Raw genomic sequence first — 26,578 nt, forward strand, 5'->3', positions numbered from 1 at the left:
CTGTAGACCGCAATTCCTGATCCTCTCCAAACACAACTAGAGGCAGCTGTGGATTGCGCCTAACGCTCCCTATGCAACTCGGCACAGCCTGAGAAACTAACTAGCCTGAAGATAGAAAAATAAGCCTACCTTGCCTCAGAGAAATACCCCAAAGGAAAAGGCAGCCCCCCACATATAATGACTGTGAGTAAGATGAAAAGACAAACGTAGGGATGAAATAGATTCAGCAAAGTGAGGCCCGATATTCTAGACAGAACGAGGATAGGAAAGATAACTTTGCGGTCTACACAAAACCCTAAAGAAAACCACGCAAAGGGGGCAAAAAGACCCTCCGTACCGAACTAACGGCACGGAGGTACACCCTTTGCGTCCCAGAGCTTCCAGCAAAACAATAGACAAGCTGGACAGAAAAAATAGCAACAAATAGCAAAGAAGCACTTAGCTATGCAGAGCAGCAGGCCACAGGAATGATCCAGAGAAACACAAGTCCAACACTGGAGCATTGACAGGAAGCATGGATCAAAGCATCAGGTGGAGTTAAGTAGAGAAGCAGCTAACGACCTCACCAGATCACCTGAGGGAGGAAACTCATAAGCTGCAGTACCACTTTCCTCCACAAACGGAAGCTCCCAGAGAGAATCAGCCGAAGTATCACTTGTGACCACAGGAGTGAACTCTGCCACAGAATTCACAACAGGGACCATAGACCACATCTCAGTACCATTGCTTTCTGGCTGATGTTTTGGTCACTTTTGAATGTTAGTTGTGCTTTGACACTTGTGGTAGCATGTGACGGACTCTACAACCCACACAAGTGTCTCAGTTAGTGCAGCTCATCCAGGATGGCACATCAATGTGAGCTGTGGCAAGAAGAATTGCTGTTTTTGTCAGCGTAGTGTCCAGAGGCTGGAGGTGCTATAAAGAGACAGGCCAGTACACCAGGAGATGTGGAGGGGGCCATAGGAGGGCAACAACCCCGCAGCAGGACCGCTACCTCAGCCTTTGTGCAAGGAGACACAGGAGGAGCACTGCAGAAGCCTGCAAAATGACCTCCAGCAGGCCACAAATGTGCATGTGTCTGCACAAATGGTTAGAAACTGACTCCATGAGGATGATCTGAGTGCCTGACATCCACAGATGGGGGTTGTGCTCACAGCCAAGCACCATGCAGGATGCTTTGCATTTGCCACAGAACACCAGGATTGGCTAATTCGCCACTGGTGCCCTGTGCTGTTAACAGATGAAAGTAGGTTCACACTGAGCACATGAGACAGACGTGACAGAGTCTGGAGATGCCATGGAGAGCGATCTGCTGCCTGCAACATCCTTTAGCATGACCGGTTTGGCAGTGGGTCAGTAATGGTGTGGGGTGGCATTTCTTTGGAGGGCCACACAGCCCTCCATGTGTTCACCAAAAGAAGCCTGATTGCCATTAGGTATTGAGATGAGATCCTCAGACCCCTTGTGAGACCATATGCTGGTGCGGTTGGCCCTGGGTTCATCCTAATGCAGGACAATGCCAGATCTCATGTGACTGGAGAGTGTCAGCAGTTCCTGCAAGATGAAGGCATTGAATCTATGGATTGGCCCGCCTATTCCCCAGACCTGAATCCGATTGAACACATCTGGGACATCATGTCTCGCACCAGCCACCAACGTCACTTTGCACCACAGACTGTCAAGGAGTTGGCAGATGCTTTAGTCCAGGTCTGGGAGGAGATCCCTCAGGAGACCATCCACCGCCTCATCAGGAGCATGCCCAGGCATTATAGGGAGGTCATACAGGCATGTGGAGGCCACACACTACTGAGCAGCATTTCCTTGTCTTGAGGCATTTCCACTGAAGTTGGATCAGCCTGTAACTTCATTTTCCACTTTGATATTGAGCATCATTCCAACTCCAGAACTCTGTGGGATATTAGTTGTGAATTACGTTGATCGTTTTTAGGTTTTATTGTTCTCAACACATTCCACTATGTAATGAATAAAGATTTACAACTGGAATATTTCATTCAGTGATATCTAGGATGTGGGATTTTAGTGTTCCCTTTATTTTTGTGAGCAGTGTATATATGCAAGCAGCACTCCTATAGAAGGATAAGGATATGCTGTTTAATAGCCAGTGAGGTGATGTTTCGGCTCCAAGTGTGAACCTTACTTACTTCTTCCTACAAATGCATGTGTGGAGTGTTTAAGGTATTCAATTCATCAAAAGTGTTTAACAGTCAATATAAAATTACAAGCCTATCAAAATTATTTAAACATGATACACATACATATTGTGAAAATACATAACTGTGACAATAGTATAAAATGCATTCAAGCAGTGAAAACAGTATTATGATTTTACAAAATTGAATAATATCTCAATTGATCAACAGTACACGGCTGTGGATACGTGTTTCCTTTTTCTTTTCTGCTGTTATGATTTATTTCCTGACATGCGCAATTATGAAAATAGGACGCTGAAATCGGCGCAAAATATGAGTGCAGCGAGTCATAATTATTAATTCTCCACAGCTGTGTACTGTTGATCAATTCTGTTTGCTATCTTCAGTAATAGAAGTGCTCAGATTACACTTACTGATGACATTCCTACAGAAGAACAAAATTCCTTTCAAATATTTTAAAAAGAAGTGAATCAATGGTGCTTCTTGCAATCAAAGATCTCTAATGTGCAATTAGAAAAAGTGTTATGACATAGGAATGCAGACAATTATTTCTGAAGTGTATTAAAGTTAATTAGCATGTAACATTTAAGACAGCTGCTGAAACTTTATTTCTCAGTAGTATTGGATTAATTAGTGTTTGATCCTAATTAAACCTGTTAGTGTTTGCATTGTGTTTAGAGAAACAATTTTGTAGTTAAATGTAAACATGACAGTCTGGCTGACACACTGTATACAGTTAAAATATTTTAAAGTTACATTTTTGATGATGCAATATCTGACAACACCCATGAGCAGGTAGAAGGATGTTTCTAAGAGAACCTTTTAATTTTCAATCTAAAAAATTCAATGATCTTTTTTTTAAAAAAAGATTATTATTTTTCTGCTTTCTAGGGAGTAAAAAAAAACAAAACGTGTAAGCTTTCTAATCTTCCAATACTGCATGTAAGCATGCATGCTGTGTAAAAAGGAGTACTCAAATAAATAATTTTCTCCACATACTGTGAAATGCTGAGATTGGAGATCTTTGTGATAATTTAATGACATCAATGTTTTTTTGTAACTAGGTTTCAAAAGGCAGCTTTACATTTTACAGACATTTTGATAACAGCAGGTCCTTGTAGAACGATTAGATGTTATAAGATAGAGTGATGATTAAGATGCTGGTAATATTATTTCTTTAGTACAATAACTGTGATCATGCTTACTGGATGTAGATGCCTTTAGGGACTTTTTTAGTTTATTTTACTAAAATGCATGCATTTTGAGACAAACATATTTTTTGCCATTGGGATTCAATAAAAAAGCCCTCCCACGAGGATTTTTTAAAATGAATCTGCAGATATATGAATCTAGTGTTTTGTGTATGTGCTAATATAGTGAACTAACGCTTCTGCTCCTCTTCTCTGTGATGTCACTACTCTGTAGACTGTGTTCTCATTGTGCCCTGCGTGACCCAAAAGTGTCTGTTAGGCCTCTTTCACACGTCAGTGTCTCCGGTATGTGTACTGACAGTTTTCTCACGTATCGGAGACACTGACACACGTAGACCCATTCAAATGAATGGGTCTATGCACATATCTCCGTGTTTTCATGGACCGTGTGTCCGTGTTGAAAACACGGAGACATGTCCGCTTTTGTCCGACAGCACGGTCCGCAAAGCATCCCGCACATGTGCACATGGAGAACAGTGTACACTCTCCTCCGTGTGCACGTACCGCGGTAGGAGAGACAGCGCTACAGTAAGTGCTGTCCCCCCTGCGTGTGGTGCTGAAGGCAGCATTCATCTCTTCTCCCCTGCAGGAGAGAAGAGATAAAAAATCAAGTTTTTTTTGTTTAAAATAAAGTTTGGGGGTCACCTCCCACCTCCCATCCCCTGTGCGCCCGCCCGCTTGCCGAGAAATACTCACCCAGCTCCTGCGATGTCTGCTCTCGGCGCCGGCAGCCTGTCTTGTGTGAGCAGTCACATGGTACCGCTCATTACAGTGATGAATATGCGCATAGGAGGCGGGAGGTGACCCCCAAACTTTATTTTAAGCACAAAAAAAACTTGATTTTTCATCCTTTCTCTCCCGCAAGCGCTGCTTTCAGCCGAGCAGAACAGAAGGGATGAATGACGACTTCAGCACAAGCAGGGGACAACGCTTACTGTAGCGCTGTCTCTCCTGCATGGTCTGTGTGGTCCTCAGGTGGCACACGGGCGGCATACTGATGTGCCACGTGAGCAAACAGACACACGGACACTGATAACTCCAGTACCGTTTTCTCCGGTACCGGAATTATCTGGACGTGTGAAACTGACCATACAGTGCAAGCCTATGGAGCTCCATAGGCTTACATTGTAAACAAAAAAAAAGACTTCCGGCTTACACATAAAACATAGAGTGAGCCAGTTAGTCTGAAGAGTCTGGCTTATTTTTGTGGGCACAAATTATCATTTTGTATTGCATTATTTGCTTTACCATCATGTTCTGGAGTACAGGAAACCAATTACAAGCAAGACACAATTCCGCAACTGTTTTTGTTTTCTACAGGTCCTTCTCAAAAAATTAGCATATAGTGTTAAATTTCATTATTTACCATAATGTAATGATTACAATTAAACTTTCATATATTATAGATTCATTATCCACCAACTGAAATTTGTCAGGTCTTTTATTGTTTTAATACTGATGATTTTGGCATACAACTCCTGATAACTAGTGTTGAGCCATACCTTCCGATATCGGAAAGTATCGGTATCGGATAGGATCGGCCGATATTCAAAAAATATCGGATATCGCCGATACCGATACCCGATCCCAATGCAAGTCAATGGGACCAAAATATCGGAATTAAAATAAACCCTTTCTTGCCTTGTAGGTTCATTCTACATGAAGGAAAACAACTAAGAATAATGCCGGATGTATTTGGGGAGGTGGCGGAGACATTAAAGTCATAGAGGTTTATCCCAATCAAATAGAATAGCATGTTTTTTGTTTTTTTTTAAGACGTTCGGAGTGACAAAGATATTGACTATGTAAATTTTTTTTTTTATTTTGTCAGATATTGATGTTTCACTATTCCACGCCCTTCCCCTTCTTTTTTTTCTTTTTTTTTTTTCTTTTCCCACACTTTCATCTTCATCATCATCAGCATCTTTGACATCAACTTCTTCTTCACCTTATTCATCTTCTTCATCCTTTACCTTTTTTTTTTTTTTTTTTTATTACATTCTTCATATTCATTTTATTCAACTATTATTATTCTTCCTATTCTACATATTCTTTTTATTCCACTGTTATTATTCTTCCTATTCTACTTCTTCATCATATTCTCATTTGTGACAGGCATTCCCGTAGTTGTTATCTGTAAAAGTTGGAAGATTACACCTTCCGTTCTGCCAGTCACAAAAGTTACATTTGTCCGCGTTCAGTTTGGCCTGCAGCATCAGGCTTTATCCAGGGGCACCACGAGGAGGAACGGACTCACCCCCATACACTGCTTAGTCTTCTTCTGCATATAATTTAGATAATATCTTTTGCTCTGATATTAAGTCTTATGCTTAATGTTCTTCTGCTCTTTGTTCTGCCGCCTCTTGTTCTTCTGCTTCTCGGTCTTCCATGTCGTCGTCTCCAGGGTCGTCGTCTCCAGTGTCGTCATCTCCGCCGTCGTCGTCTCAGCCGTCGTCGTCTCCGCCGTCGTCGTCTCCGCCGTCGTCGTCGTCGTCATTGGGGTGGTCTTCCGGGTCGTCGTCGTCGTCATCGGGGTGGTCTTCTGGGTCGTCGACTTTAGGGTCTTCAACTTGGAAATGTAGCAGAAGGTACAAGAAGGCTGAGAAAATGCCAAGAACCAGCTGATGGAACTGGAACTCGAATGGCTACCCGAAGGTTCAAGAGCCTATGGAACTACCGAGGACCAGCTGACGTTACTGGAACCCGGTTACTAAGCAGGAGGTACCCGTGCTAAAAAGCACTACCAAGGACCGCCTGACGTTGGCGGAACTCAGATACCCAGAAGGAGGCACCTAAGCCAAAGGCTCTGCCCGGAACCAGCTGACGGTACTGGAACCAGGATGGGGAGCAGAAGGTACAAGAGCAAAAGACACTGCCGAGAACCAGCTGACGGTACTGGAACCCGGATGGGTAGCCGAAGGTCCAAGAGCCAATGGAACTACCGAGGACCAGCTGACGTTACTGGAACCCGGTTACTAAGCAGGAGGTACCCGTGCCCGAAAGCACTACCAAGGACCACCTGACGTTGGTGGAACTTGGATACCCAGAAGGAGGCACCTAAGCCAAAGGCTCTGCCCGGAACCAGCTGACGGTACTGGAACCAGGATGGGAAGCAGAAGGTACAAGAGCAAAAGACACTGCCGAGAACCAGCTGACGGTGCTGGAACCAGGTGGTGGACCTGAAGGTCCACAGGAGAGGAGAGAACAGCTAGGCCGCGAGGCAGCCGCAGTTACCGAACCCCAACAGTCTTACAGGGGGAGCTGGGCCTACTGGCACTACAGAACCAGCCTTGACTACCAGTTCACGCAGCCCACATAGGAAGCTCCTAAACTGGAGGCACCCTGGAGTTGGCTAACCCGACCGCACCACGACGGGGCAAGCATAGGCGTCTCAGTGAGCTTGACACAACCCGGAAACAGCTGACGGTGCTGAAACCAGGCTTGGCACGAGAGAGTACCTGTGCCAAGAACACTGCCGAGAACCAGCTGGCGGTGCTGGAACCCAGATGCGTTGCCCCAGTGTGCAAGAGCCAATGGCACGACCGAGGACCAGCTGGCGGTGCTGGAACCCGGTTACTAAGCTGTAGGTGCCCGCGCTTAAAAGCACTACCAAGGACCGCCTGACATTGGCGGAACTCGGATACCCAGGAGGAGGCACCTAAGCCAAAGGCTCGGCCTGGAACCAGCTGACGGTGCTGGAACCAGGTGGTGGACCCGAAGGCCCACAGGAGAGGAGAGAACAGCTAGGCCGCGAGGCAGCCGCAGTTACCGAACCCCAACAGTCCTACAGGGGGAGCTGGGCCTACTGGCACTACAGAACCAGCCTTCACTACCAGTTCACGCAGCCCACATAGGAAGCTCCTAAACTGGAGGCACCCTGGAGTTGGCTAACCCGACCGCACCACGACGGGGCAAGCATAGGCGTCTCAGTGAGCTTGACACAACCCGGAAACAGCTGACGGTGCTGAAACCAGGCTTGGCACGAGGGAGTACCTGTGTCAAGAACACTGCCGAGAACCAGCTGGCGGTGCTGGAACCCAGATGTGTTGCCCCAGTGTGAAAGAGCCAATGGCACGACCGAGGACCAGCTGGCGGTGCTGGAACCCGGTTACTAAGCTGTAGGTGCCCGCGCTTAAAAGCACTACCAAGGACCGCCTGACGTTGGCGGAACTCGGATACCCAGGAGGAGGCACCTAAGCCAAAGGCTCGACCCGGAACCAGCTGACGGTGCTGGAACCAGGTGGTGGACCCGAAGGCCCACAGGAGAGGAGAGAACAGCTAGGCCGCGAGGCAGCCGCAGTTACCGAACGCCAACAGTCCTACAGGGGGAGCTGGGCCTACTGGCACTACAGAACCAGCCTTGACTACCAATTCATGCAGCCCACATAGGAAGCTCCTAAACTGGAGGCACCCTGGAGTTGGCTAACCCAACTGCAACACGACGGGGCAAGCATAGGCGTCTCAGCGAGTTTGACACAACCCGGAAACAGCTGACGGTGCTGAAACCAGGTTTGGCACGAGGGAGTACCTGTGACAAAAACACTGCCGAGAACCAGCTGGCGGTGCTGGAACCCAGATGAGTTGCCCCAGTGTGCAAGAGCCAATGGCACGACCGAGGACCAGCTGACGGTGCTGGAACCCGGTTACTAAGCTGTAGGTGCCCGCGCTTAAAAGCACTACCAAGGACCGCCTGATGTTGGCGGAACTCGGGTACCCAGGAGGAGGCACCTAAGCCAAAGGCTCGGCCCGGAACCAGCTGACGGTGCTGGAACCAGGTGGTGGACCCCAAGGCCCACAGGAGAGGAGAGAACAGCTAGGCCGCGAGGCAGCCGCAGTTACCGAACCCCAACAGTCCTACAGGGGGAGCTGGGCCTACTGGCACTACAGAACCAGCCTTGACTACCAGTTCACGCAGCCCACATAGGAAGCTCCTAAACTGGAGGCACCCTGGATTTGGCTATCCCGACCGCACCACGACGGGGAAAGCATAGGCGTCTCAGTGAGCTTGACACAACCCGGAAACAGCTGACGGTGCTGAAACCAGGCTTGGCACGAGGGAGTACCTGTGTCAAGAACACTGCCGAGAACCAGCTGGCGGTGCTGGAACCCAGATGCGTTGCCCCAGTGTGCAAGAGCCAATGGCACGACCGAGGACCAGCTGGCAGTGCTGGAACCCGGTTACTAAGCTGTAGGTGCCCGCGCTTAAAAGCACTACCAAGGACCGCCTGACGTTGGCGGAACTTGGATACCCAGGAGGAGGCACCTAAGCCAAAGGCTCGGCCTGGAACCAGCTGACGGTGCTGGAACCAGGTGGTGGACCCGAAGGCCCACAGGAGAGGAGAGAACAGCTAGGCCGCGAGGCAGCCGCAGTTACCGAACCCCAACAGTCCTACAGGGGGAGCTGGGCCTACTGGCACTACAGAACCAGCCTTGACTACCAGTTCACGCAGCCCACATAGGAAGCTCCTAAACTGGAGGCACCCTGGAGTTGGCTAACCCGACCGCACCACGACGGGGCAAGCATAGGCGTCTCAGTGAGCTTGACACAACCCGGAAACAGCTGACGGTGCTGAAACCAGGCTTGGCACGAGGGAGTACCAGTGACAAAAACACTGCCGAGAACCAGCTGGCGGTGCTGGAACCCAGATGCGTTGCCTATTAAAGATTGTCTTCCTAGAGCCCCAACTAGCGGTGCTGGAGCAAAGGGTAAGCAGGGGGAGCAGAGTGTAGGCCGAAGCCTGCACTGGAGGCAGCTTTGTGTCAGCGTTGCGTTTGCAGGACACTTTGCCGGCTACACAGTGTGGGAACAGCTGGCGTTGCTGAACCCCACTAACACAATGGCGGGTGTTTTTCTCTGTGCAGCTAGCACTTGCGGGCAAAAACTAGCGATGTTAGAGCCCGTGGTGAAGCAGGAGGAGGAGGAGAGGAGCAGAGTGTAGGCCGAAGCCTAGTTGAACCAATTTCAAAGGAAACCTTTAACCCCCCCTCAGGTGTTACAAAGTACAAGAGACACACCTTGTGCAGTATTAATGCTGCACAAGTGAAAGGTTGCTCTATTAATTTGTCTACTTGCACACGCTGAATGAAAGACGTACACAATTTAGCCCATTCTACAGTCAAACTGTAGTGGATGCGTGACTTGGCTTTTTAAGGAGACGCAGCACAGGTGTCCCAAATAACGCCTTGGTGCTTGGCACAGCTTCCTGAGCGTTGTTATTTGCTGTACAGGAGTCTGCACTCTTGTGTTATCCCTTGGCAATGCCCTGTTAGAGCTGCCCGTCTTATGACCTCATTTCATGTTGGCCGGTGCGGTTAACGATGGCCATAAATCCCAGACCCACAGTGCCTTTTCATAAAGTCACACTGCGGTGCTGGGATTCGTGGCCTTGAGCAGTAAATATTTTGGCCGCTCACACACGTCCTTACACCTGCTTCAGACTGGGCGGCCTCTGCTGATCCCTTCTCGCATGCCGCGGCCATGAGGCTGCACAGTCTGAAGAAGGCGGAAGGAGATGAGTTAAGACAGGCGAAGATATGCACTGCTCGTGCCCATCAATCACACCCTCGCAGTCAAAATAAGTAAGACAACGAGGAGCATTGTTTCAGGCAGGGCGGACGCACAGGCGCAACAAGCCAACCAATGATGTCAGAAGACGGGAAGCGCTACCAAGGGGGGTGCTGCGTATCATTAGAAAGGAAAGTCACACCTCAGGGACAGTGGAATGGTCTCAATGAGACACATTTTGTACGTGTTGAGTTCCACGTGGGCAAGGAGAAAAAGTCAGCCACCTTGTACAAATGCAGCAGTACTGCTGTACAAGGTGGCTGTTATACATAGAAACACCTGGGGGGGTGGGGCCAGGTTCCCTTTAATTTCAGTTCATGTGCCTGCGTGGCGTTTGCAGGTCACGTTGCCGGCTACACAGCAGGGGAACAGCTGGCGGTGCTGAACCCCACTAACACATTGGCTGGTGTTTTTCTCTGTGCAGCTAGCACTTCCGGGCAGAAACTGGAGGTGTTTGAGCCCAGGGTCAGCAGGAGGAGGAGAGGAGCAGAGTGTAGGCCGAAGCCTGCACTGGTGGCAGCTTTTGGTCAGTTGTGCCAGCGTGGCTTGTGCTGGACACGATGTCGGCTACACAGCGGGGGAACAGCTGGCGGTGCTGAACCCCACTGACACAATGGTGGGTGTTTTTCTCTGTGCAGCTAGCATGTCCGGGCAGAAACTGGCGGTGTTTGAGCCCAGGGTCAGCAGGAGGAGGAGAGGAGCAGAGTGTAGGCCGAAGCCTGCACTGGTGGCAGCTTTTGGTCGGTTGTGCCAGCGTGGCTTGTGCTGGACACGATGCCGGCTACACAGCAGGGGAACAGCTGGCGGTGCTGAACCCCACTAACACAGTGGCTGGTGTTTTTCTCTGTGCAGCTAGCACTTCCAGGCTACAACTGTCGGTGTTATAGCCCAGGGTCAGCAGGAGGAGGAGAGGAGCAGAGTGTAGGCCGAAGCCTAGTTGAACCAATTTCAAAGGTAACCTTTAACCCCCCCTCAGGTGTTGCAAGGTACAAGAGCCACACCTTGAACTGCATTAATGATGCACAAGTCAAAGGTTGCTCTCTTAATTTTGCTCCTTGCACACGCTGAATAAAACACGTACACTATTTGGCCCATTATACTGTCAAACAGTAGTGGAGGCGTGACTTGTCTTTTTAAGGAGACGCAGCACAGGTGTACAAATTTACACCTAGGTGCTGGGCGCAGATTCCTTACCGTTGTTATTTGCAGTACAGGAAACTGCGCTCTTGTGTTATCCCTTGGCAATACCCTGTTAGTGCAGGCCGTCTCATGACCTCATTTCATGTTGGCCGGTGCGGTTAACGATGGCCATAAATCCCAGACCCACAGTGCCTTTTCCTAAAGTCACACTGCGGTGCTGGGATTCGTGGCCTTGTGCAGTAAATATGTTCGCCGCTCACACATGTCCTTACACCTGCTTCAGACTGGGCGGCCTCAGCTGATCCCTTATCGCATGCCGCGGCCATGAGGCCGCACAGTCAGAAGAAGGCGGAAGGAGGGGAGTGAAGACAGGGGAACATATGCACTGCTCGTGCCCATCAATCACACCCTCGCAGTCAAAATATATGAGACAACGAGGGGCGTTGTGTCGGGCATGGCGGACGCACAGGCACAGCCAGCCAACCAATGATGTCAGAAGACGGGCAGCGCTAACAATGGGGGTGCTGCGTGTCATTAGAAAGGAAAGTCACACCTCAGGGACAGTGGAATGGTCTCTAATGAGACACATTTTGTACGTGTTGAGTTCCACGTGGGCAAGGAGAAAAAGTCAGCCACCTTGTACAAATGCAGCAGTACTGCTGTACAAGGTGGCTGTTATACATAGAAACACCTGGGGGTGGGGGGCAGGCTACCTTCAATTTCAGTTCATGTGCCTGCGTGGCGTTTGCAGGACACGTTGCCGGCTACACAGCAGGGGAACAGCTGGCGGTGCTGAACCCCACTAACACATTGGCTGGTGTTTTTCTCTGTGCAGCTAGCACTTCCGGGCAGAAACTGGAGGTGTTTGAGCCCAGGGTCAGCAGGAGGAGGAGAGGAGCAGAGTGTAGGCCGAAGCCTGCACTGGTGGCAGCTTTTGGTCAGTTGTGCCAGCGTGGCTTGTGCTGGACACGATGCCGACTACACAGCAGGGGAACAGCTGGCGGTGCTGAACCCCACTAACACATTGACTGGTGTTTTTCTCTGTGCAGCTAGCAGTTCCGGGCAAAAACTAGCGGTGTTTGAGCCCAGGGTCAGCAGGAGGAGGAGAGGAGCAGAGTGTAGGCCGAAGCCTGCACTGGTGGCAGCTTTTGGTCGGTTGTGCCAGCGTGGCTTGTGCTGGACACGATGCCGGCTACACAGCAGGGCAACAGCTGGCAGTGCTGAACCCCACTAACACATTGGCTGGTGTTTTTCTCTGTGCAGCTAGCACTTCCAGGCTACAACTGGCGGTGTTATAGCCCAGGGTCAGCAGGAGGAGGAGAGGAGCAGAGTGTAGGCCGAAGCCTGCACTGGTGGCAGATTTTGGTCAGTTGTGCCAGCGTGGCTTGTGCTGGACACAATGCCGACTACACAGCAGGGGAACAGCTGGCGGTGCTGAACCCCACTAACACATTGACTGGTGTTTTTCTCTGTGCAGCTAGCAGTTCCGGGCAAAAACTAGCGGTGTTTGAGCCCAGGGTCAGCAGGAGGAGGAGAGGAGCAGAGTGAAGGCCGAAGCCTGCACTGGTGGCAGCTTTTGGTCGGTTGTGCCAGCGTGGCTTGTGCTGGACACGATGCCGGCTACACAGCAGGGGAACAGCTGGCAGTGCTGAACCCCACTAACACATTGGCTGGTGTTTTTCTCTGTGCAGCTAGCACTTCCGGGCAGAAACTGGAGGTGTTTGAGCCCAGGGTCAGCAGGAGGAGGAGAGGAGCAGAGTGTAGGCCGAAGCCTGCACTGGTGGCAGCTTTTGGTCAGTTGTGCCAGCGTGGCTTGTGCTGGACACGATGCCGGCTACACAGCGGGGGAACAGCTGGCGGTGCTGAACCCCACTGACACAATGGTGGGTGTTTTTCTCTGTGCAGCTAGCATGTCCGGGCAGAAACTGGCGGTGTTTGAGCCCAGGGTCAGCAGGAGGAGGAGAGGAGCAGAGTGTAGGCCGAAGCCTGCACTGGTGGCAGCTTTTGGTCAGTTGTGCCAGCGTGGCTTGTGCTGGACACGATGCCGGCTACACAGCAGGGGAACAGCTGGCGGTGCTGAACCCCACTAACACATTGACTGGTGTTTTTCTCTGTGCAGCTAGCAGTTCCGGGCAAAAACTAGCGGTGTTTGAGCGCAGGGTCAGCAGGAGAGGAGCAGAGTGTAGGCCGAAGCCTAGTTGAACCAATTTCAAAGGTTACCTTTAACCCCCCCTCAGGTGTTGCAAGGTACAAGAGCCACACCTTGTGCAGCATTAATGCTGCACAAGTAAAAGGTTGCTCTATTTAATTTGCTCCTTGCACACGCTGAATAAAACACGTACACTATTTAGCCCACTATACTGTCAAACAGTAGTGGAGGCGTGACTTGTCTTTTTAAGGAGATGCAGCACAGGTGTCAAAATTTACACCTAGCTGCTGGGCGCAGATTCCTGAGCGTTGTTATTTGCTGTACAGGAGTCTGCGCTATTGTGATCCCTTGGCCATGCGCTGTGAGCGCTTCCTGTCTTCTGACCTCATTTCATGTCGGCCGTTGCGGTTAGCGATGGACATGAATCCCAGACCCACAGTGTGTTTTCAAAAAATCACACTGCGTGGCTGGGATTCGTGGCCTTGTGCAGTAAATATGTTTGCCGCTCACACATGTCCTTACACCTGCTTCAGACTGGGCGGCCTCAGCTGATCCCTTATCGCCTACCACGGCCAGGAGGCCGCACAGTCTGAAGAAGGTGGAAGGAGATGAGTTAAGACAGGCGAACATATGCACTGCTCGTGCCCATAAACCACACCCTCGCTGACAAAATAAATATGACAACGAGGGGCGTTGTTTCTAGCAGGGCGGATGCACAGGCGCAGCCAGCTAACCATGATGACAAAAGACGGGAAACGCTACCAAGGGGGGTGCTGCGTATCATTAGAAAGGAAAGTCACACCTCAGAGGCAGTGGAATGGTCTCAATGAGACACATTTTGTACGTGTTGAGTTACACGTGGGCAAGGAGAAAAAGTCAGCCACCTTGTACAAATGCAGCAGTACTGCTGTACTAGGTGGCTGTTATACATAGAAACACCTGGGGGGGTGGGGCCAGGTTCCCTTTAATTTCAGTTCATGTGCCTGCGTGGCGTTTGCAGGTCACGTTGCCGGCTACACAGCAGCGGAACAGCTGGCGTTGCTGAACCCCACTAACACATTGGCTGGTGTTTTTCTCTGTGCAGCTAGCACTTCCGGGCAAAAACTAGCGGTGTTTGAGCCCAGGGTCAGCAGGAGGAGGAGAGGAGCAGAGTGTAGGCCGAAGCCTGCACTGGTGGCAGCTTTTGTTCTGTTGTGCCAGCGTGGCTTGTGCTGGACACGTTGCCGACTACACAGCAGGGGAACAGCTGGCGGTGCTGAACCCCACTGACACATCACCTAGTGTTTTTTCTGTGTAGACAACACTTCCAGGTGGCAACTGACAGTGTTGAAACCCAGGGAATCAAAGAGGAGCAGAGTGTAGGCCGAAGCCTGCAGTGGAGCAAGTTGAAAGGGAACCTTTAACCCCCCCCCCCCCAGGCATTTGTTGCTGAAAGAGCCATCTTGTACAGCAGTAATACTGCACATGGAAAATGGTGGCTCCGAAAATTATGCTCCTTGCAAACGCTGAAGTGCACACTCATATAATGTGTCCCCTCACACCGTCAAACCATCCCGGAAGTGGGACTTTCCTTTGTAATGTGACACAGCACAGCCGTCATTCCAACCCCCTTGGTGCCGGGCGCCACCTCCTCAACGTTGTTTGGTTCTGTCACGGAGCCCGCGCTGTAATGTTATCCCTTGGCCATGCACAGTTAGCGGTGCCCGTCTTCTGACATCATGTAGGTGTCAGGCTGGCAGTGCCTGTGCGTCGAAGCTGCCCGAGATCCAACCTTGCAGTGTCATCTAATGTAGTCCCACTGCAGGCCAGGGATCCATGGGCATGCGCAGTGCATATCATCGCCTCTCACTCACCTCCTTCCTGCTTCTTCAGACTGTGCGGCGTCAAGGCCGTGGCATGCTATTAGGGATCAGCTGACGCCGCCTAGTCTGAAGAAGCGTGAAGAAGGGGAGTGAGAGGCTAGTATATGCACTGCGCATGGCCATGGATACCAGGCCCACTGTGGGATCACATTAGACGACACTGCGAGGTGTGATTTCGGGCAGCGTGGACGAACAGGCGCAGCCAGGACGACAACAAATGATGTCAGAGGACGGGCAGCGCAAACTGTGCATGGCCAAGGGATAACATAACAGCGCAGGGTCCATGACGGAATCAAACAACGCTAAGGAGGCAGCGCACGGTGCCAAGGGGGTAGCAATGACGGCTGTGCTGCGTCACATTACAAAGGAAAGTCCCACCTCCGGGACGGTTGGACGGTGTGAGGGGACACATTACATGAGTGTGTAGTTCAGCGTTTGCAAGGAGCATAATTTCAAGAGCGACCTTTCCCTTGTGCAGTATTAGTGCTGCACATGGTGGCTCTTTCAGTAACAAACGCCTAGGGGGGGGGGGGACAGGTCCCCTTACATTTTAGTTGTGCCAGCATGGCGGTCGCATGACACGTTGCCGGATACACAGCTGGGGATCAGCTGACGTTACTGAACCCCAATAAACAGAGGAGCGACTGTTGACTGTGCACACAGCACTTCCAGGCACCAACTGGCGGTGTTAGAGCCCAGGGACAGCAGGAGGAGCAGATTGGAGGTATTGCCGCACACACAGCTGGGGATCAGCTGACGTTACTGAACCCCAATAAAGAGAGGAGCGACTGTTGACTGTGCACACAGCACTTCCAGGCACCAACTGGCGGTGTTAGAGCCCAGGGACAGCAGGAGGAGCAGATTGGAGGTATTGCCGCACACACAGCTGGGGATCAGCTGACGTTACTGAACCCCAATAACAGAGGAGCGACTGTTGACTGTGCACACAGCACTTCCAGGCACCAACTGGCGGTGTTAGAGCCCAGGGACAGCAGGAGGAGCAGATTGGAGGTATTGCCGCACACACAGCTGGGGATCAGCTGACGTTACTGAACCCCAATAACAGAGGAGCGACTGTTGACTGTGCACACAGCACTTCCAGGCACCAACTGGTGGTGTTAGAGCCCAGGGACAGCAGGAGGAGCAGAGGAACAGAGTGTAGGCCGAAGCCTGATTGGAGCAAGTTGAAAGGGAACCTTTAACCCCCCCCCAAGACGTTTGTAGCTGAAAGAGCCATCTTGTGCAGCACTAACGATGCAAAAGGAAAATGTGGTTCTTTTAATTATGCTCCTTGCAAACACCGAAGTAAACACTAAAAATGTGTCCCCTTATACCGTTAAACCGTCCCGGAGGTGCGAATTTCCTTCGTAATGGGACACAGCACAGCTGTCATTCCTATCCCCTTGGTGCCGTGCGCTGCCTCCTCAGCGTTGTTTTAAGCTGTCACGGAGCCTGCGCTGTTCTGTTAGCCCTTGGCCATGCCCAATTAGCGCTGCCTGTCTTCTGACATAATTTGGTGTCAGGCTGTCACTGCCTGTGCGTCCACGCTGCTCCAGATCCTACCTCGCAGTCTCGTCCAACGTAATCCCACTGCGGGCCTTGGAACCATGGACATGCACAGTGCATATCCTCGACTCTCACTCCCCTCCTTCCCTCTTCTTCAGACTGTGCGGTGTCACGGCCGTGGCATGCTATTAGGGATCAGCTGACGGCGCACAGTCTAAAGAAGGCGGAGGGAAATGAGCGAGCGCCCGAGGGGAAGATATGCACTGCGCATGCCCATGGATCCCAGGCCCGCAGTGTGACTCAATCAGAAGACACAGCGAGGCGGGATCTCGGGCAGCGCGGCCACACAGGCGCAGCCAGCCTGACACCAAATTATGTCAGAAGACAGGCAGCGCAAATAGGGCATGCCCAAGGGATAACAGAACAGCGCAGGCTCCGTGACAGCTTAAAACAACGCTGAGGAGGCAGCGCATGGCACCAAGGGGGTAGGAATGACGGCTGTGCTGCGTCACATTGCGAAGGAAAGTCCCAGCTCCGGGACAGTATAACGGTATCAGTGAACACATTTTATAAGTGTTAAGTTCTGCGTGTGCAAGGAGCTAAAAAAAAAGAGCTACCTTTTCCTTGTGCAGCATTACTGCTGCACAAGATGGCTCTTTCAGTAACAAACGACAGGGGGGGGGACAGGTTCCCTTACATTTAGGTTGTTGTGCCAGCGTGGCGGTCGCAGGACACATTGCCGGCTACACAGCTGGGGATCAGCTGACGTTACTGAAACCCAATAACACTGGGTCGTATGTTTTTACTGTGCAGCCTGCACTTCTGAGCCGCAACTGGCGGTGTTGGAGCCCAGGAATAGCAGTTCAGGTGGTAGAAAGATGAACACAGCAGGAGACCTGGATGACACCCAATTACTTAATCAGGCAGAGGAGTGGCAAATTCCTGCGAGATCCAGGCCTGGTTCATTTTCAGGAAAGTAAGCCGGTCAACGTTATCGGAGGATAGTCGCATGCGACGGTCTGTTAGTACACCACCTGCGGCACTAAAGACACGTTCCGATAGGACACTAGCCGCAGGGCAAGCCAGCACCTCCAATGCATACTGGCTTAGCTCTGGCCATGTATCCAGCTTAGAGACCCAAAACTTGAACGGGGAAGAGCCGTCTGGGAGTACAGTAAGAGGGCAAGCCATGTAGTCTGTCACCATCTGACGGAACCGTTGCCTCCTGCTGATTGGAGCCGCCGGTGATGGTGTAGACATTTGGGGCGGGCACACAAAAGTGTGCCAGAGTTGTGCCATACTGGGCTTGCCTTGGGCAGAGGCACTGCTTCTGCTCCCTCTTTGGGCAGAGCCTCCCCCACTGCCTCGACGCACTGAGCTGCTTTGTAAAGCACTAGCAGCACTCCTCTCAGTTGGACAGGAGAAGATGATGGAATTCACCAGTGTGTCGTGGTACTCCCGCAATTTACGCTCCCGGGTCAACGCAGGGATGAGGTTTTGGACGTTGTCCCGGTAGCGAGGATCGAGGAGGGTGAACACCCAATAATCAGGCATGTTGAGAATGTGGTCGATGCGGCGGTCGTTTCTCAGGCACTGCAGCATGAAATCCACCATGTGCTGCAGAGTGCCAACTGGCCCAGAAACGCTGTCCCCTGCTTGAGACATGATCTCTGCCCGCTCGTCATCACCCCACCCTCGCTGTACACACTGACCACTGGACAATTGTGTCGCTCCCTCCTCTGGACGGAGCTCTTCCTCCTCCATTGACTCCTCCTCATCCTCCTCACAAATTGTCCCCTGCGTACCCCTTTGTGAGGAACCACGTGGCGCTGACTCTCCAGAAGCTGATGGAAAAGGTGACTCCTCATCCTCCACCTCTTCCACAACATCATCCCTTAACCCTTGCAAAGTTTGCTGAAGCAGGCAGATAAGGGGGACAGTCATGCTGACTAGTGCATCATCTGCACTTGCCATCCGCGTGGAATAATCAAAAGGACGCAAAACCTGGCAGACATCCTTCATAGTGGCCCACTCTGTGGTTGTGAAGTCTGATCGGCGCTGACTGCGACTTCTTTGCGCCTGATGCAGCTGGGACTCCATAACTGCTTGCTGCTGCTCACACAACCGCTCCAACATATGTAACGTGGAATTCCACCGGGTAGGTAGGTCACATATGATGCGGTGTTCCGGAAGGCGGAATCGGCGCTGCAGAGCAGCAATGCGGGATCATGCCAAGCTGGAACGCCGCAAGTGAGCCCACTCTAGGCGGACCTTGTGCAGCAGGGCATCAAGATCCGGATAGTCCCTCAGAAAACTCTGCACAACCAAATTGAGCACATGTGCCAGACATGGGATGTGAGTGAGGTTGCCAAGGGCCAAAGCTGCCACCAGATTTCGGCCATTGTCACACACTACCATGCCTGGCTGGAGATTCGCTGGCAGTAACCACACATCGCTCTCCTGCTTGATGGCATTCCAGAGCTCCTGCGCTGTGTGGCTTCGATGCCTCAATGAAACTAGTTTCAAGACGGCCTGCTGATGTTTGGCCACGGCTGTGCTCATGTCGGTCATAGGTAAACGTTCACGGGTCCATGTGGAGGTGGACTGTGACGGATCCTGCAGAGAGGAATCTGAGGAACTGGTGTAAGAGGAGGAGTCGATGCGTACAGACTGGATTCCTGCAATCCTTGGAGTGGGCAGGACACGTCCTGCGCCACTCGCACGATCTGTACCTGGCTCAACAACATTAACCCAATGGGCAGTGAGGGAAACATATCGCCCCTGTCCATGCTGACTGGTCCACGCATCGGTGGTGAGGTGGACCTTGCTACTGACGGCGTTCAGTAGCGCATGTTTTATGTTTGCCTCAACATGCCTGTGCAGGGCAGGGACAGCCTGCCTGCTGAAGTAAAAGCGGCTGGGCACCTTGTACTGTGGGACTGCCAATGCCATCAAGTCACGGAAGCTGTCAGTCTCCACCAGCCTGAACGAGAGCATTTCCAGGGACAACAGTTTGGCAATGCCTGCATTCAGAGCCTGTGCTCGGGGGTGGTTGGCCGAGAATGCCCGCCTTTTCTCCCATGCCTGTACTACCGATGGCTGTAGAGTAGACTGGGAGTGTGAGGATGACTGGGAAGGTGGTGCTGTGGGTGGAATTATACTAGGTCTCTGGACAACAGTGGAGGAAGAGGCAACACGAGATGAAGAGGTGGTAGCTGCCGCTGTTGGTTGGCCTACGTCTTCACTGTGTTTCTGTAACTCCACCGCGTGCCTGGTCCGCACATGTTTCCACATATTTGTGGTATTGAGGTTGCTGACACTTTTACCTCTTTTTACTTTCTGATGACACAGCTTGCATTTGACAAAACAAATGTCATCTGCAACTGTGTCAAAAAAGGACCAGGCACTGTAAGTCTTGGGAGCGCCCTTTTTAGCTTTGGAAAGAGACAGGCTCCTAATGGGTGCCAAAGTGGAGGCTACAGGCTCCGCAGTCTTCCCCCTCCCTCTCCCTCTTTGGCCCGTAAGGGGAAGCTCTTCCTCAGAGCTGCTCCCACCACCTTCCTGTTCCTCACGCCACGATGGGTCAAGGACCTCATCATCTCCACTACCCTCTGCCACCAACTGCTCCTCCTGGGTAGTCTCGGCAGCACAGTACGCATCAGAAAGCGGCACCTGAGTTTCATCATCAGATGCGTACTGCGCTGTGGTCACCGGAGGCACTGGCCCACCTGCCTCTTCAGAGTCAGAGAGAAAAAGCTGTTGGGCATCACTGCACACTGCCTCTTCTTCCATTTCTCCAATGCTGCTTGGCTGGCCCCCTGTTTCCAAGCCAAGAGATTCAGAGAACAGAAGTAGAGACGGCTCCTGTCCTGGGCTCTCTGACTGCCTGGCCAATTTGGCAGGTGGTGAAGAGACAGATGGCTGCTCTCCAGTGCTCTGTGCCTGAGAGGATGTGGCACTAACTGAAGTCGATGCCGAGGCGTTAGCTGCCATCCACCCGACAACGGCTTCAATTTGGTCTTCACGCAGCAGCGGTGCACGGCGCTCTCCGACAAAGCTGCGCATGAAGGACTGTTCCCTGCTGAAACTGAGTGACGACGAGTCACCGGCGCCCGCAGCAGGCACAGAATCACCACGTCCTCTCCCTGCTCCTCTCCCTGCTCCGCGCCCACGCCCACGTGCCTTACTCCCTGCCCTCTTCATCTTGGTTGACAGATAAAGATAAGCAGAAAAGTACTAAGGCCTTAGCGTGCTTATTCCTGAAATGCTCCTCTTAACAGGTGTAAGAAACACTAATGTTGTAAAGTGTGGACTAAACTTTATTATTTTTCAAATGTGGCCTACACAAGTGTTAAGTTGTGTTTGGTGAACTTTACTTTTTTTTTTGTGCAGATCGGGCTACAGAGCTAGTTTAAATCACACGGAGACCGTGCAGACAGCCGTAAACGGCGCTGCAAGGCCAAAAAACCCTCCTCTAGGTTATCCTATGTAGTGTTTTTCCACTATTTGGCTGGAGACGGGTGGAAAGACACTAATAGGAATTTTTTTTTTTAAATTTTAAACAGGCTGCACTATTTGAAAAAAAGGAAATTGTTTTTCAAGGTATGAGGCAGTAACGCACCCTGAGCTGAATCCAACCGGCTATAGCTGCACACAGACTATAGGGCGAGCTGCACTCACAAGGGCGAGCTGCACTCACACAGAGACCGTGCAGACAGCCGTAAACGGCGCTGCAAGGCCCAATACACCGCCTCTAGGTTATCCTATGTAGTGTTTTTCCACTATTTAGCTGGAGACGGGTGGAAAAACACTAATAGGGATTTTTTTTTAAAATTTTTAAACAGGCTGCACTATTTGAAAAAAAGGAAAATTTTTCTCAAGGTATGAGCCAGTAACGAACCCTGAGCTGAATCCAACCGGCTATGGCTGCACACAGACTACAGGGCGAGCTGGGCTCACACGGAGACCGTGCAGACAGCCGTAAACGGCACTGCAAGGCCCAAAAACCCCCCTCTAGGTTATCCTATGTAGTGTTTTTCCACAATTTAGCTGGAGACGGGTGAAAAAACACTAATAGGGAATTTTTTTTTAAATTTTTAAACAGGCTGCACTATTTGAAAGAAAGGAAAATTTTTCTCAAGGTATGAGCCAGTAACGAACCCTGAGCTGAATCCAACCGGCTATGGCTGCACACAGACTACAGGGCGAGCTGGGCTCACACGGAGACCGTGCAGACAGCCGTAAACGGCGCTGCAAGGCCCAAAAAACCCCCTCTAGGTTATCCTATGTAGTGTTTTTCCACAATTTAGCTGGAGACGGGTGGAAAAACACTAATAGGGAATTTTTTTAAAAATTTTTATACAGGCTGCACTATTTGAAAGAAAGGAAAATTTTTCTCAAGGTATGAGCCAGTAACGAACCCTGAGCTGAATCCAACCGGCTATGGCTGCACACAGACTACAGCTGGGCTCACACGGAGACCGTGCAGACAGCCGTAAACGGCGCTGCAAGGCCCAAAAACCCCCCTCTAGGTTATCCTATGTAGTGTTTTTCCACAATTTAGCTGGAGACGGGTGGAAAAACACTAATAGGAAATTTGAGAAAAAATGTGCAGCAGGCTGCACTATGAGCAAAAAAGGACAACTGTGTGAGGCAGTGTGAACCCCCCCTGAGCTGAATACAACCGGGTATATGGCTGCACACAGACTACAGAGTGAGCTGCACACACACACACACACACACACAGAGACCTTGCAGAACGCTGTTAAAACAGCGCTGCAAGGCAAGAGCAAGGTGAACAGTGAAGAACACACAGCGTTTTGCTAAATTAGCCTTTGGAAAGGAAAATAAAGCAATTAGCTAGCTCAACTGGCCCTCAGTTAGAACACAGCGTCCTGTCCCTAACTGAAATCACAGCAGAGTGAGCGCAAAATGGCGGCAGCGTTTTTTATAGTGCAAAGTTACATCATTTCATCAGCCAATCACAGCCTTGCCAGTACTTACATGCCCACCATGCTAAACAGGATGTGCCCACACTTCCAATCATTCCTCATTGGCTGCTGCGTTCTGTTTGAATTCTGGGAACTTCCGATTCCGGTATCCGATACGCGGGAAGTATCGGAATTCGGTATCGGAATTCCGATACCGCAAATATCGGCCGATACCCGATACTTGCGGTATCGGAATGCTCAACACTACTGATAACCCAAAAAAACCTGTCTCAATAAATTAGCATATTTCACCCATCCAATCAAATAAAAGTGTTTTTTAATAACAAACAAAAAACCAACAAATAATAATGTTCAGTTATGCACTCAATACTTGGTCGGGAATCCTTTGGCAGAAATGACTGCTTCAATGCGGCGTGGCATGGAGGCAATCAGCCTGTGACACTGCTGAGATGTTATGGAGGCCCAGGATGCTTCAATAGCGGCCTTAAGCTCATCCAGAGTGTTGGGTCTTGCGTCTCTCAACTTTCTCTTCACAATATCCCACAGATTCTCTATGGGGTTCAGGTCAGGAGAGTTGGCAGGCCAATTGAGCACAGTAATACCATGGTCAGTAAACCATTTACCAGTGGTTTTGGCACTGTGAGCAGGTGCCAGGTCGTGCTGAAAAATGAAATCTTCATCTCCATAAAGCATTTCAGCCGATGGAAGCATGAAGTGCTCCAAAATCTCCTGATAGCTAGCTGCATTGACCCTGCCCTTGTTGAAACACAGTGGACCAACACCAGCAGCTGACATGGCACCCCACACCATCACTGACTGTGGGTACTTGACACTGGACTTCAGGCATTTTGGCATTTCCTTCTCCCCAGTCTTCCTCCAGACTCTGGCACCTTGATTTCCGAATGAAATGCAAAATTTGCTTTCATCAGAAAAAAGTACTTGGGACCACTTAGCAACAGTCCAGTGCTGCTTCTCTGTAGCCCAGGTCAGGCGCCTCTGCCGCTGTTTATGGTTCAAAAGTGGCTTTACCTGGGGAATGCGGCACCTGTAGCCCATTTCCTGCACACGCCTGTGCACGGTGGCTCTGGATGTTTCCACACCAGACTCAGTCCACTGCTTCCTCAGGTTCCCCAAGGTCTGGAATCGGTCCTTCTCCACAATCTTCCTCAGGGTCCGGTCTCCTCTTCTCGTTGTACAGCGTTTTCTGCCACATTGTTTCCTTCCAACAGACTTACCATTGAGGTGCCTTGATACAGCACTCTGGGAACAGCCTATTTGTTGAGAAATTTCTTTCTGGGTCTTACCCTCTTGCTTGAGGGTGTCAATGATGGCCTTCTTGACATCTGTCAGGTCGCTAGTCTTACCCATGATGGGGTTTTGAGTAATGAACCAGGCAGGGAGTTTATAAAAGCCTCAGGTATCTTTTGCATGTGTTTAGAGTTAATTAGTTGATTCAGAAGATTAGGGTAATAGGTCGTTTAGAGAACCTTTTCTTGATATGCTAATTTATTGAGACAGGTTTTTTGGGTTATCAGGAGTTGTATGCCAAAATCATCAGTATTAAAACAATAAAAGACCTGACAAATTTCAGTTGGTGGATAATGAATCTATAATATATGAAAGTTTAATTGTAATCATTACATTATGGTAAATAATGAAATTTAACACTATATGTTATTTTTTTGAGAAGGACCTGTATTTTACTGCATGCATTGTATGGTAATAATGATCTGGAATCCTGATTCTACTGAAAAATACAATTAAGGACTTACCAAACATGTAAAGTTTTGATTTATTCAAGAAGTAAAAACTTTCTTGTGTTACCATTTTCCAAGAGCCGTAATGTTTTCAGTTGTTGGGTGAAGGGGGAAAGCTCATATTACTATTGATACCATTTTAGGGTAGATACCATGTTAGGACTGGCGGAACGCACCAAGAGAGATGTAATGGATGCGTTCGCAGTCCGGGGTCCACCGTGCAGGTGAAACCTGCTGCTAGGACATGACAGACGATATGGCGGTACTCATAAGTATACACGCGTGGGTTAAACCTCACCCAGCGTGAAGAAAGCGATCCTGTTGCGTCACAGGATCGCGGTACCGCACATAGAGCGCAAGCAAGTGGTCAGCGAACTAGACCCCAACAGGGATAGTAGTCCGATTAGACCCTTGCTGGCACTACACCACAACTGGGTGTGAAAAGTATATACAATAGAGGCACCGAAGTGCAAACTGTGCCGTGCTGGCAGGCACCACTAAGTACCCAGACATGGGTCAGGAAGCGCACACAGGCGCGTGGCGCCGCACTGGCGGTCACAGCAGAGGACGCTGACACGTGTGTGACACGTTGAGTGTTAAGTCGGGCGCTAGATAGCAGCCATACACCATACGCGAACAATCATACAGTAGGGTAGGGGTATTTAAAGGACGACTTGCACTCACAACAAACACACGTATAAAGTTGTACACTAGCGCATGGCCGTGCGGTCATGCGCAGTTTATATAGCTGCAGGACAGGAAGCGGCCACAGAAACTTTGCCCTTCCAAGACCTGCCAAGAGGACCAATAGAATGCGCTGCAGAGTCTGAGCATATGACCCTCGATCTCCAACGGGAGATCTTGCCCTGGGCATGCTCAGTGTGCGCAGACAAGGACTTAGTCCCAGAGAAGTCCACTCGCTGCTGACCAGTATTGGCTTTAAAGGCAGAAGCTGGAGAAGCAGCAGTAACTCTTCTCACAGAGTCAGACTGAGCGAGACGCTGGGATCGACGTCCCTGCTGAGCAGGCTCCACTGCGGCTGGAGGAGAATGGGAGACCGCAGCGGAGACGGATCGAGATTCCCCCTGTGCAGCAGAGGAAACTCGACTCCTAACATTACCCCCCCTCGTAGGGCCCCCCCCCTCCTTGAGCCTCGCTACGTTCGAAGGCAGCAATGAGCTGTGGGGCCCGAATGTTTTCAGCAGGCTCCCATGACCTGTTCTCTGGACCATAACCCTTCCAATCCACCAGATAGAACTTTTTGCCGCGTACCACCTTACACCCCAAAATAGCGTTCACCTCGTAATCGTCCGTAGACGAACCCAATGTCCCGGCAGATGACTCGGAAAACCAGGACATGTATACGGGTTTCAAGAGGGACACATGAAAGGTGTCGGTGATACCCAAGCGTGGAGGAAGAGCCAGGCGGTAGACCACAGGATTAACCTGTTCGAGAACCTTGAAGGGACCCAAGTAGCGAGGAGCAAACTTAGTGGACTCAACTCGCAGCCTGATGTTACGGGCGGAGAGCCACACCAAGTCGCCAGGGACAAAAGTCGGAGCAGGGCGCCGATGAACATCGGCGGAGGACCTCATTCTCTCCTTGGAGGCCCGAATGGCATCCTGCGTGCGATTCCAAATGTCCCGTGCCTCCACAGCCCAGTCTGCCACCCTGGGATCAGCGGAAGACACAGGCATGGGCACTGGAACACGCGGATGCTGGCCGTAATTAAAGAGGAATGGAGTCTGACCGGTGGAGTCGGCTACGGCATTGTTAAGTGCAAACTCTGCCCACGGTAGCAAGGATGCCCAGTCATCCTGTCTGGCAGAAACAAAATGTCGCAGATATGTGACCAAGGTCTGGTTGGCCCTTTCTACCAACCCATTCGTCTCGGGATGATATGCCGAAGAGAGATTTAACTCAATACTGAGTAAACGACATAGCTCCCTCCAGAATCGAGACGCAAACTGGGGACCCCGGTCACTAAAAATTTTGTCTGGCATACCGTGTAAGCGAAAGATATGCTTGATAAACAAGACAGCCAACGCCCGTGCAGATGGTAGCCGTGGAAGAGGCACCAAATGCACCATTTTGGAGAAATGGTCGGTGATCACCCAGATAATGGTGCAATTACGAGACTTGGGTAAGCCCACCACAAAGTCCATCCCGACCATCTCCCAGGGCCTGTCAGCCACGGGCAGAGGGTAAAGCAAACCAGCTGGCCGTTGCCGAGGAGTCTTGTTCCTGGCGCAAGAGACGCACGCC

The sequence above is a fragment of the Ranitomeya imitator genome, chromosome 6 (assembly GCF_032444005.1).
Source record: "Ranitomeya imitator isolate aRanImi1 chromosome 6, aRanImi1.pri, whole genome shotgun sequence".
NCBI classification, from domain to species: domain Eukaryota; kingdom Metazoa; phylum Chordata; class Amphibia; order Anura; family Dendrobatidae; genus Ranitomeya; species Ranitomeya imitator.